At 33.9% G+C, this 12643-nt stretch overlaps 1 pseudogene; it reads right to left on the bottom strand.

The window, feature by feature from the left end:
* Positions 1–8658: 8658 nt before the first annotated feature.
* LOC143633092 (4-coumarate--CoA ligase-like 7) lies at positions 8659–12414 on the bottom strand (annotated as a pseudogene).
* Between the last annotated feature and the right edge of the window lie 229 nt (positions 12415–12643).

A 12643-nucleotide genomic window follows, 5' to 3' on the forward strand; every position in this document is an offset into this window, starting at 1 on the left:
AATTGCATTACGTTAACGACACCTTGCTAAAAGGGGATGCCAAATAGTCTAGGATTTTATAGTTCCACCAACCAAAAGCGATAAACACATAGGCATATAAGCATAGAACACCAAATCGAGCAATTATTTAGGTAAAGTATACAACTACGTTTGTGGTTTAAGATTCAAATATAAAGTATTTTGTTGAACAAGTATGAAATGTCACCCCCAAAATAAAAGATGGAAAATGGGGTATGAAGTACTCACCTTCAAGTAGTAAACTTGAAAGATGATAATTTGGAGATTTATCGGAACGACGAGTTTAACGCACAATGCCTAAAAAGAAAAGAAATCTTGAATTTAGAAAGGTTGTCTTGAAGGTCTTTAAACAAAATAAATGTTGAGAAATGTAAATAATTAAAGTTCAAGGCTTAAAATGTAACTATTTAAGAATTTATAATAATAACCCTTTAAAAATGTAAGTTTGCTCGAAACCGGGTTAAAGTATCTAACCTTAATATTTACTCAACCTATGTTAGGTAATAAAGTGGGTAAAATGCAAGAATGCAAATCCCTTTGGAATAAAGATACTAAACGGTTTTTTTTTATCGAGTGTTCGGGTTGTCGGTTCGGGTCTTGATAATTGGTCAAACCCAAAGTCAACTTTCCAAAATATTGAATGTTATGCGATAACTTAATAAAATTTAATAAGACTTAACCAAGTATGTAGTTCCATTGTTTTAGAACTAACAACGCACATTAAGCGAGTGTTCGGTTTTGTCGGTCCAAACTTTGTTATGAGATCAAGTTGGATCCAACATTTCCAAGTACTTAAGAAAATATTTAAAAATCAATTTGTAACTATTTTTAAAAAAATATACAAGTCTTGATGGCTAAAAAAAAAAAACTTGTGTGTCTTAAGCGAGTAAGAATCAGTTTGGTTCGGTTTCCATCTCACAACAAGTTCATAAATGGTTTCCACATGTCCAAACACTAAAGAACTTGTATAATAATGTACAAATAAAAATACTTTAAGTTTTACAACCAAAAGTTAGCAATAAAGTCTTTAAACAAAAGTTCGGTTTTCGGTTCGGATCGTATTTCGGGTTAAGACCGAGGTAAGATTCTACAAACCCATAACCATAGAATTTGTAAAAATGATTTTAGAAACTTAGATCTAACAATAAGTAGGTTTAAACAATTATTTAACAAAACTAGTAACAAAGTTCGGTTTACGGTTAAACCGAAGCATAGACTCTTAAAAACCCATAACCATGGAACTTGTAAACATGACCAACAAACTAAAATAAGCAAGATTAATATGTATGAACAAGTTATATAGATGTATATATATCAAGGACACGAAGTCCTCCATGAAGCCTTGCCTTATGAGGTCCGAAACCTCAGCGACCGGAATCGGAGAAGTAACTACCAAAGGTAAACAAGGGGTGTATATTATATATATGTTGCACAACCATAAACAAGTATTAATAAGGCTACATAAACTAATTAAGATGAAAGACTAAAACCTTCAAGAACACTTAAGAAGATAACTTTGAATCTTTGATGTTTGAGAAAGTTTTTTTTTTTTGGAGTTGTAGCAAGGGAAAATGAAGAGGAAAGGTGGTGTATATATAGGGTAATGTTGGTGGTCAAATATGGGTGTGAGAGACACAAGAGTTTTCATGCAAAATGGATCAAGACAAAAACACAAAACAACAAAAATAAATAATAAATAAATAAATAAATAAAAATAAAAATAAAAATAAGATGTTTTCAAGACCCAACAAGTGTGAAACAATATTGTAACATAAATCCATCATTTTGATTATAACATAAGCTTCGGTTTACAAATCGGGTCGGTTTACATAATAAACAAATACAAAAACGAATACAAACAAGACCCGAAATTGACGAATGTCACACGTTACGGGTCGGCTCATGTTATGATTCGTTCGTCTCAATAGCCAGATCGTATTAGTGAGCCTAAAACAATAGTTGGTTTCATATTTACGCCAAGTGAGTCCGAACTCAAAGTGACTCAACACTGGGAGTGCTTGAGAATGATTTACGCCAAGTGAGTCCGAACTCAAAGTGACTCAACACTAGGAATGCTTGAGAATGAGAACAAGCTTGATCATGTCTTTCCACCGTATGCATGAATTCAAATATAAGAAAAGTATATGGTGTGTGGAGCCTTCACCAGTTCACCTTCAACAAATTTTTCAATAAAATAACCCCTTTTAGCTATTCTACTTTAACACATTTGATATTAAATTTGACCTGAATCGATGCATCTGAGTGCAAAGAACAATAAAAGATATACCTGAAGTAGACCAAAAAAAAGTACATAAAACCAAGGTTGCAAATAAAATTCGTTCTCAACGTCATCTTCTAAATTATCAATTGCACCATGTTCATTTTCATGCTTAAAAAGAGAACTTAATACTGTTATGGAAAAAAAATAACAAATATGCAGAGTAACATACAACGTAGGTCAAAAACAAAGCATAAAATATATTAAACTTATAAAGGTAGGGCATGGTAATTCAAATTCGCTAGTAAAACTATCTATTTTGAGAATCCTTCATTTCATATAAAGATTAATAATTATATAAAATCAAATAGCAACTTTTTGCTTACTTGATTTGCAAACCGAGAATCCTTTGATGATTTTGTCATGGTAGGTTCTTCAAGCTTTTTAAAATGCGTTCATATGAAAATGTTGAAAAAGCCATCATTCACTAAAAACTGCTGAAACTACACAAAATAACATCATGCTCCAGTTAGTCAAAAGTAAGAGTTAAGACCACAATACTAACCAAACATAAAAACATGATTTCATACAATTGCCACATAGGACTCGAGATGAATAATTCCTTGATTTGCAGCTATTCGCACATCCAAAAACCCGATAGTGTAAACGCGCCCTTATTAACTCAAACAAGTTGCTCTCCAGCCTGCATGATTGAAAAAAGAATGATAACAATAATATACAAGAATGCATAAGTTGCAGTAGATACGAAACAATGTAAAGTTGCTAAAATAACTTTTTATATAAGTTGGAATTCCTGATAAAGCCCTCTCAATTCCAGCTTCACTTCTGGAGGCATCTTCAATACTTATAGGAAACACAGGATTAGCCCAGTCTACATTATGAATCTTCCTCAAAAAGTATAACGTCTGACATACCAAATAGAACAATTAGATCAATTTCAAGCTAATATATACAAATATAACAATGAAAACAGAGATTCACATAATTACCAATTGATTTGCTGATTGCCAAAATTGAAGATTTGAAATTGGAGATTGAGCCGCTTCTTTTGGGGATTTTAAAGGAACATGTCGATAGGTATTAGGTCAAGCACAACTGAAATCGTCAGAAATCCAAATCAGTTGAAAAGAAGCAAAACACGAAGAAATACCCGTAACGAAGATCCATGTCCTCAAACCTTAAAACAACGCAAACCCTAGAATTCGTAGATGTGATTGGGAACTGAAGATGAAGTCTTAAAGTAGGATTTAATTGAAACGGGCCTGAGATTCAATAGTGGGTAGATGAAAAGAGTAAAACATTCAATTAAAGAATATCAAATGAAAGGTCATAACACATTCAATGGTTAAAATCAAACTCAAGCAATGAATATGGTAACGACAAAGCAATGAATGGAATTGAAGGTAGCCGGAGCAATGAATGAAGTCACCCAAAACCAAACTACCGTCGGAGCCCAAGCCGGAGCATTCATTCCAACATTAAATTTAACGGTGTCTTGTGGGAGAGAATGTGAGAGATAGGTTGCCTATATGTATTATAATGTAATATAGATATAGATAATATAGATATTGATTAAGGAATTCCTATATCAAAAATTAGCATGTGCATTGTACAGAAATTTAGTCGGTATCGTTTGTTTTCTTAATGTAATAAAGGGAAACAAAAAGTTAAGTTCTGAGTGCAAATGTTTGTTCTAGAGCAATAAATCAATTATATTTTTGGTGTTGTGCAGATACTTTGAGCAGTTATATGTTGATCCTTACTATTATAGAAATGGAATACCAATTGAATGGACGAGTATTGTAGATATTGAACAGACGGGAAAACCAAGTAACGGAAATATTCTGATGTGAGAGTTAACGGAAATCACCACCGACATTAGTACTCCCCATGGAGAAGATGGTTGCAGGGATAAAAATCTTGTGTATGTAAACGAAAGGCCTCTATTTATAGTATTGCTTACACCGAGTTAAAAAGATGCAACGGTTAAGAAACATTGCGACGATTACACAATTGATTATCAAATATATAAAAAAAGTTGGTTATCAAATAATAAATGGATTTGAAGCGGTGCAACTAAGGTCATGGGGTATACTCTAACCCCCAACATAAATTAAGATGACATAACACTTTAAAGATGGATTAAACCATTCCCCACTTGTGTTAAATTTGTTAAAAATTGGTCATGATTATGCTTTTCACGGGTTAAAAGGCAAATAACAATATATTAAATTAACAATTAATAGGGGTGAGATGGAGTTAAAAGGATTAAACCATCTACTTTGAGTGAGATGAAGTGAAAAAGAGAATAATGAGTGATATGATGCTTATGTAGGATTAAGAGGGGTTAAAGTATACCACATGGCCTAATTAAACAATACAACGGCACCGTTACACTATAAAACATTTATTATGCATAATTATAGTTAAAACTTTTTAAATAAATATGTTTTTTTTTTTCGTACGAATGTGGAAAAAAGGGTATGTGTGAGTTCTAAATGTAACAGAGATGATAATTTAAGAAGGAATTAACATACAATTTCTTTTTTATCTTTTTCATGAGAATAAAATATGGATAGTTACTATATGGGCATCATTTTTATATGATAAATATGATGAAAATGTTACTTACAAACAATCATGTGTACAAAATCAATTCTTATCATGTCATAAGCAAAATACCTTATTAGTGAATGAAATATATGATAAACGGCATTACCTATGTGTTTGTAACAAATGTGGGTGATCTGGTTATCGTTGCCAACGATATGGATCCAAATCATATTCATCATCAACCAATGAAGATGAAAGATTGGGGCGAAGATGTTAATTATGCAAATGAAGAGGGCGGTGATACAGAGAAAGCTGAAGGTGGAGTTGCGATTGCACGAAAGATGGGATTTCACGATCACGTAATAACTTAAGTTCTTTAAATGGTTCATTATTGTACCATAGATTGGTATTTAGTGTTTAGTTACAAAAGATTGTAAATTTTCTTTATCATGAGGAAATGGTATTTTTGTTATTTTTAATAACTTAATTTCGTTCTTTCATCTTTTATTATCTACCAAACAATACAAGGTATTATTCATTCGATTTTCACAGAATAACCAAATAGGATAATGGAATATGCTTCATTCTGTTATCAATTATATTCTCTTATTCATTCTATTACCTCCATTATCCGGAATATAAGAAGTAAGAATTTCTCAATATGGTAATTGGTAAGCTATGCCTATAATCATGACACTAGCTGTGCAGTCAATCTCAGTGATATCTCGATTATCGGTCCTCATGTGAAATATCGGTCAGAATATCGGTACCGATAATATCAGCGATATTGACCAATCTTGACCGATATTTCACCGATATTCCCGAATCAACATTTTAAGCCTTAATTTTCAACTTTTAGTGTTTAATGTTGGTGTTTCGAGTATTAATCAGTTCCTAATTGTTACAGTTGTTAGTGTTGCAAAAGGTTAATTTGTTAATAGGAGGAGAATATACTGAATTGTTAGTCTTAAAGTGCTATATATATATACATATATATATATATAATCTGCATGATATTAAAATTACCGATATCTTACCGCGATAACCGATATCTCAAATATCGGTCCTCGGCCGATATCCGATATTTTACCGCATTAACTGCTTAGGACACTAGGAGTGAGGATTGCTCAATAATTCAATATGGTAAGTTAGCCTCATCCCTATATTCATGTCACTACGAAATTTTTTTTTTTTTTGTCCAGAACTCACCTAATCTTGAACCGGTAAGGACTTGAGCTCACAGTATTTCTTGGGACGAGCAAACATCATATATTCATATCAATAGACCATGGGCATTGTTTGGTAATTAGATTGAGTTGGTGTTCTTATAGTAATTTCTAGAAAATAATCTTAACTATAGTATCGTTAGCTTAGAATCACATTACACATCGATTAAAACATTATTAGATACGTTAAGTTGTTATACACATAATAACTATGTGATGCATTCTTGTATCTCTGAAAGATTTTAACTACATTGACCAAATAAAGATTTTTTAATGGAATACTGAGTTATAAGCTTTAGTTTATGATCTATAAACAATCAAAATTATCAATTAAGTTATCTGAAGGATAATCCCAAGTGTGGAACTTGAAAATGGATGGTTCAAAATGACCAAATTATCAAATTAGTGGTGTTGATTATATAAGTTAACCTTACGTGAACTAATCCCCTACAAGTGAATTTCAGCCATTAAAATTGGATTTGAATTTGGACTGCTACCTAATAAAAACATGCATGACCTTTTTTAGTAAAAGATGCGACCTTTATTTTATTTTTTTAAATAGCACGGATTAAACGGGTTGAAATTTTGTGAAAATATCACATGGAGGCTAAACTTGTTTTAGATTATCAAAAGATGTTTATACGATATAAACATTTGAAATCGAGTTGGATTTAACTTTGGTTTTGGAACCACATATATCCAAATCATGCTTATGAAGGTCGAGTATGTAACTTGTACACATCTATAACTATAACTCATATATATATATATATAAAGGATAAAATACAATAATCCTTTATCGTACATTACGTACGCGACACTTCCAACCGTTAGATTTTCAAAACCCAAAATCACAATTACACTCATATGCTCGTCCATCTCCCTCATTCCGTCTCTACCACCAGTCGCCGACATCAGTACACCTCCTTCACCTCCGCTCGCCGGCGCCATCAACACTCTTCGTCACCATCATCGTCGTCAACAACAAACTCATCGGAAAAACGCAAAACTCGTCACATGTTTGTTTAGTTGAATTGAAATTGAAGCCAATTGATCGGTTAATCTTTGAAATCGATTCACTTAATCATCAATTTGAAGCTTCAATCGATCAATTTTGAGTTCTGAATGATGGGTTTTTGACATTGAACGTTTAAAGCTAAAAACGTTTTAGCTGAACGTTTAAAGGTTTAAAGCATATTAACATAACGTATTAGCTTTAAACCTTTAAACGTTCTGTTAATACGTTTTAAACCTTTACACGTTCTAAAGGAATTTCAATGATAAAAGAACGTATAAATGATTTTTAGTTACTTTTTCAACCTAGAATGTATAAATGATTTTTAGTTCTTATTTTTAGTTACGTTTTAAACCTTTTAAGGTTTTTAGAATGTTTTTTTTCATATGATTCTTCCTTATACGTTTTAAACCTTTAAACGTTCTATTAATACATTCTAGGTTTATACATTTTATTTGTGATTCTAGGTCGAAACTCTGCCTTAAATTGTGATTCTTCTTATACGTTTTGATAAAACGTTCTGTTTTATTTGCAGGTAACGAAAATTTTTAGGGTTAGATAATTAACTCAATTAGTTTGATATCGATCTGCAAATTAGTTTAATACTGATCGACGGTTGAATTATATTGATATGGATGGACGTTCAATGAATCAATTGATGAATTAGATCATAGAATTAAATTTAAGTTATTTACAATTATGCCACCGCATGAAATTGAAATCGACGTTCAAAAAGCTCGCGTACCTAATGTACGATTATTGTACGTTAACCTTCCCCTATATATATATATATATATATATATATATATATATATATATATATATATATATTCGAGCCGAGGGTCTCACCGAAAGCAGACTCTCTATTCCTACGAGGTAGAGAAAAGGCTGTCTACATCTTACCCTCCTCAGACCCTACCATAGCTTTGCTATTGGTGGGATATACTGAGTACGATGATGATATATATAGGTGAATTTTAAAGTGTAATCTTCTGTATTGAAATACGACATAAATGATAGAAATGAATCAAATCAAAGCACGCGTTAAATTTTATTGAATTTTGTATCAAGTCATGTGCGTATTTGTGGTACATGGTTAATAATATTTGCACATGGGGTGATGGCGTTAAGAACTAGAAACAAAAACATGTTGGTTAATATGCATGAATCATGGGTCCTCTCAAATCATCAAAATCAAATCACCCCTTTTGCGGGTTACCTGTTCAGCCATATTTTGGATTTGCCGACTTAACGGTACCATCAGCGTTTCAGGTTCGATCAACATTTCAATTTTTACAGTTTGACAGTTTAACAGTTCAAACGATGGTTTGGAGGTTGTAACTAACCATGCGAACCGAACATCATTAGTAACTTTTTAATACAAACTAACGATTTTTAAAATATAAAACGGTTCAAACTAACTTTACAGGTTAGGTTTCTCATTTTCGAAACCATAGTTAAAAAAACATCCATGGGAGACAAGACAACTTATAGCAAAATGAAAACAAGATCATGAAACTCTTAAATTAATTCAGTTTTCTTGACACATTAATTCATTATACATGAACTGCTAAAGAACCACAAATATTAATCAAACTAACCATACATAAAAGTGTTACATTTTTGAGCGGACCTTTGCGATAAGTTCACGTCTGAGAAGTTTCCCTGAAGCGGACTTTGGAACGCTGTTCACAAACGTCACTCGCTTTAATCTTTTAAAAGGTGCAACCTGCAATGCAACGTTTAATTTCCAATCAGAATTCAGAAATGAAATTTGTGCAAAGTAATTATATAGTAATGCGATATTTACCTGCTCAGAAATAAATTTCATGACATCTTCTTCGGTCAGCGAACTGTTTGGAGATTGGACCACAAATGCAATCGGGACCTCGCAAGCTTCAGCATCAGGGTACCTAGTAGAAAGATTAATGCGGTTTTAATGATTATGAACTGGATTTAAACAGTAAAATTTCGGGGAGTGAATTTATGACAGGACACAATATTCCCGGTTTTGAGTTAGATTCAGGTCAAACCTGCGAACCCATTTAGCTAAACGAGTTGGATTCTGGTTGTCTTGGCGAGTTCGCGAGTTGACCCATTTAACCTATTTATTTAAAAGAAAAAAAATATAATGTGTTTTATGTCATAACTTGGTTGAGTATTCTCTGCCAAAGTTTTGAAAATTTAAACAGAAATTGACCTTAACTTTTATAATCTAAACGAATTTGTTTCGTATACGTTCATATTTCTCTGTGGTATTATAGAGTACTGATATGTACATAAAAGAATCAAGTTAAACGGGTCGTATTCATGTCAACCGGCGAATATGCATGTTGTGTTTGGGTTCATGTGTCCAACTCGATTTTTGGGTTCATGTCGTGTTCGGGTTTGTGCAAATAATTGGGTAGCAAGTTTGAAAAAGATTATATTATTATGGCTTACGGGATTACTGCAGCATCCAATATTTCAGAATGTGAAAGCAAAAGTGCTTCAAGCTCTGCTGGTGCAACCTGAAAACTATGAGCATAGAGTAAACATTAAGAACTGTTTTAATCTTTTTTTTTTTTTTTTCATTTTGAAATTCGATAGGTTATTGTTGTGTTAAATCTGATTAAAAAAACTATACTGCTACAACAATAATATCTACATTGAAAGAAAAATGATTTATTTATCTGCATGAACAAAAATAGAATCTTTATCTGCATGAACATAGCATGTTTTACCTGAAAACCTTTGTACTTAATGAGTTCTTTGATTCGATCAACAACAAAAATTTGACCCTCGTCATCAAAATATCCAAGATCCCCGGTATGCACGAAGCCCTGCTTATCTATTGTAAGCTTTGTAGCTTGAGGATTGTTGTAATAACCTGAAAATGGATAAAACATAAAACCTCTTAAATCGTTGTATTCCAAAAATAAGATTATTACTAAAATAATATAATTTCGGTATTCACAAAAATTATCTACAAAAATAGTAAACATTGTGGAAAACAAGTGTTTTGGGTCGGTCCGGCCCTTAATGAACAAAAATGACCCGTTTTGACTTTTTATCCAACCGGCACATTTTGACAACCGACACGTGTTAGTGTTGATAATAAAAGGAGCATACCTTGCATCATGTTGGCTCCTCGGACCCATATTTCACCCATCTGATTAGGAGGAAGAGGCTTACCGCTATCTACACTAACTATTTGGGCCTCAACTCCAGGGATAAGCCTTCCGGCTGAGCCCGAGTGCCGCGGTCCAATTATTGGGCTTTCGACTGAAATGACCCCGGTCGTTTCAGTCATACCATATCCCTGTTATACACACGATTATTATATTTTGTAAGATTAAGAAAGGGGGTAGAAAATATATAACAAAACCATATGAATGTAAACAATTATACTCATTGTAATAAGATCATGAAGACTTGAATGATGTATGGTGTCTTGTTTTCCTCACATATTTTCAAGATTCTAAAAAGCAACAATAATAACAAGATCAAAGCAAAATGATGTTCAAAATGGTGTTCGGTAGTTGAAGAGCTATTGGGCAGTTGGGCCCGTCCATAAGCGGTTGGGCCCAATCACTGCCGTATAAAATGGGACTTAACAACACTAGAAAGGGGTTCCTTCTTTTATCCAAATTACTAGCTAGTGGTGTAAACAAGCCAAACCGCTCATAAGATACTCGAGACCAGCTTGCTAAAAGCTCAAATTCAGCCTAGCTTAGTAGCTTAAATGGGATATAGACTGCTCAAGGCTAAAAATAAGCATGTTTTATAAACAAGCCCGACCTCAAGCTTCACTTATTGAGCTCTAGTATACTTGCAAGCCAAAACAAGCCTATTATTTATATCTTGATTTAATATATCAAACATATATCTAAATAATAATATTTATAAAATAAAATATATTTAATTAATAATTATTATTTTTATACATAAAAATTATAATTAACAACACAAATAAAATTTATTATAAAGGTCTATAAATAAACTAAAAAGTAATAAAAGAGCCGAACCCGAGCTAAAACTACTTACAAACCAGGCTCAAGCTTTAAAATTATAGCTCGAAACAAGTCGAGCTCAAGCGTAGACTTGGCTAGCTTACATAATAACACCAGTACTACTACTTCTACACACACACACATCAATGAAGACATGCAAATTGGAATACCAAATTAATGTTGATCCAAAAGAACATAAAAGTATAAAACAATCACAAAAATAACCAAATAGGCAAGTAGCCATGTGCACATATGCATTTGCAGTAAACAAACAATACCAAGATAGATCTGCATCATTGAATTCATAAATGCATAAACACACCATTTAAAGTTAAAAAATTTCCAACAAACAAAACTGTAAATAAGATCATGAAGTTTACCTGAAGAACCGCAACATGAGGCAGTCTCTTACCACACTCCTCCATCAACTCCTTCCCCAAAGGCGCAGCACCGGACCCGATCTGCCTCAACGACGACAAGTCAAACTTGTTGACCACATCCTGCTTAGTCAAAGCAAGAAACACAGGTGGCACAACCCATAAATGTGTGACTCTATACTTCTCAATATTCTTCAACATCCCACCAAAATCAAACTTCCTCATTGACACAACAGTATTCCCTTCTTGTAACTGCCCATACAAAATAACCCCAAATCCAAATATATGAAACATTGGCAGAAAACACAAGTACACATGATCTTTCTCACCCATTAACCTCTGATCAGAAGTCAACATTTGCGAAACCGCGATAAAATTCATGACTCAAAACCACACCTTTACTAACACCAGTTGTCCCAGATGAATACAACAAGCATGCAGTATCATCACCTCTAATCGAAACATTAGGCAATTCCGAAACCGACCCAGATTTCAAAATCAAATCTTTATACCCAAAACACCCTTTAATTGAACTCTCTGATCCCAAAAACATAACGGGTAGACCAAAGTTTGCAACTTTATCATACAAATCTTCAACAGTAACAATCAATTTGGGTTTGGAGTCTTTAATTTGCTTAGATATCTCTTGAACAGTGTACTGTGGATTAACGGTGGTGACGATGGCGCCAAGGGCGATAACTGAGTACGCGCAAACCGGGTATTGGATTGAATTGGGTGCGAAGATGAGTACGACGTCGTTTTTGGTGATACCCAATTGGGTGCTTAAGGCGTGTGAGAGTTTAGCGACGGTGGTTTTGAAGTCGGAGAAAGTGAGTGATTCGCCGGAATCGGAGTCGAATAAGGCGGGTTTGTTTGGGTAAGATGAGACGTTGCGGAACAGGAAGGAGACCATTGATGTGGGTTTTGGCGGGATGGTTAACAGTGGCCGGAGTGATCGGAATATTCCGTCACGGCCGTACCCGGATTTCTCCATGGACTGTGGTGGTGGTGTAGAAGATGAGAACTTGGAAGTAATGATTTTTGTTTGAATGGAAGTTATTATTATATTAGGATGAGGGGTGTGGGGCGCTAACCTGGGCGCGAGAGCCCCTCCGCTCGCGCCTCCAGGCGCTAACCCCACACCACCGGGGCGCGAACGGGGCGCGAGCGCGAGCCCCCAGGCAGGCGTGAGTGTGGTCGCGGGAGAAGAGAGAGAAAGAGCC

The sequence above is a fragment of the Bidens hawaiensis genome, unplaced genomic scaffold, assembly GCF_021521415.1.
Source record: "Bidens hawaiensis isolate Kalapana, Puna unplaced genomic scaffold, B.hawaiensis_p1.1 tig00006617_1, whole genome shotgun sequence".
NCBI classification, from domain to species: Eukaryota; Viridiplantae; Streptophyta; class Magnoliopsida; order Asterales; family Asteraceae; genus Bidens; species Bidens hawaiensis.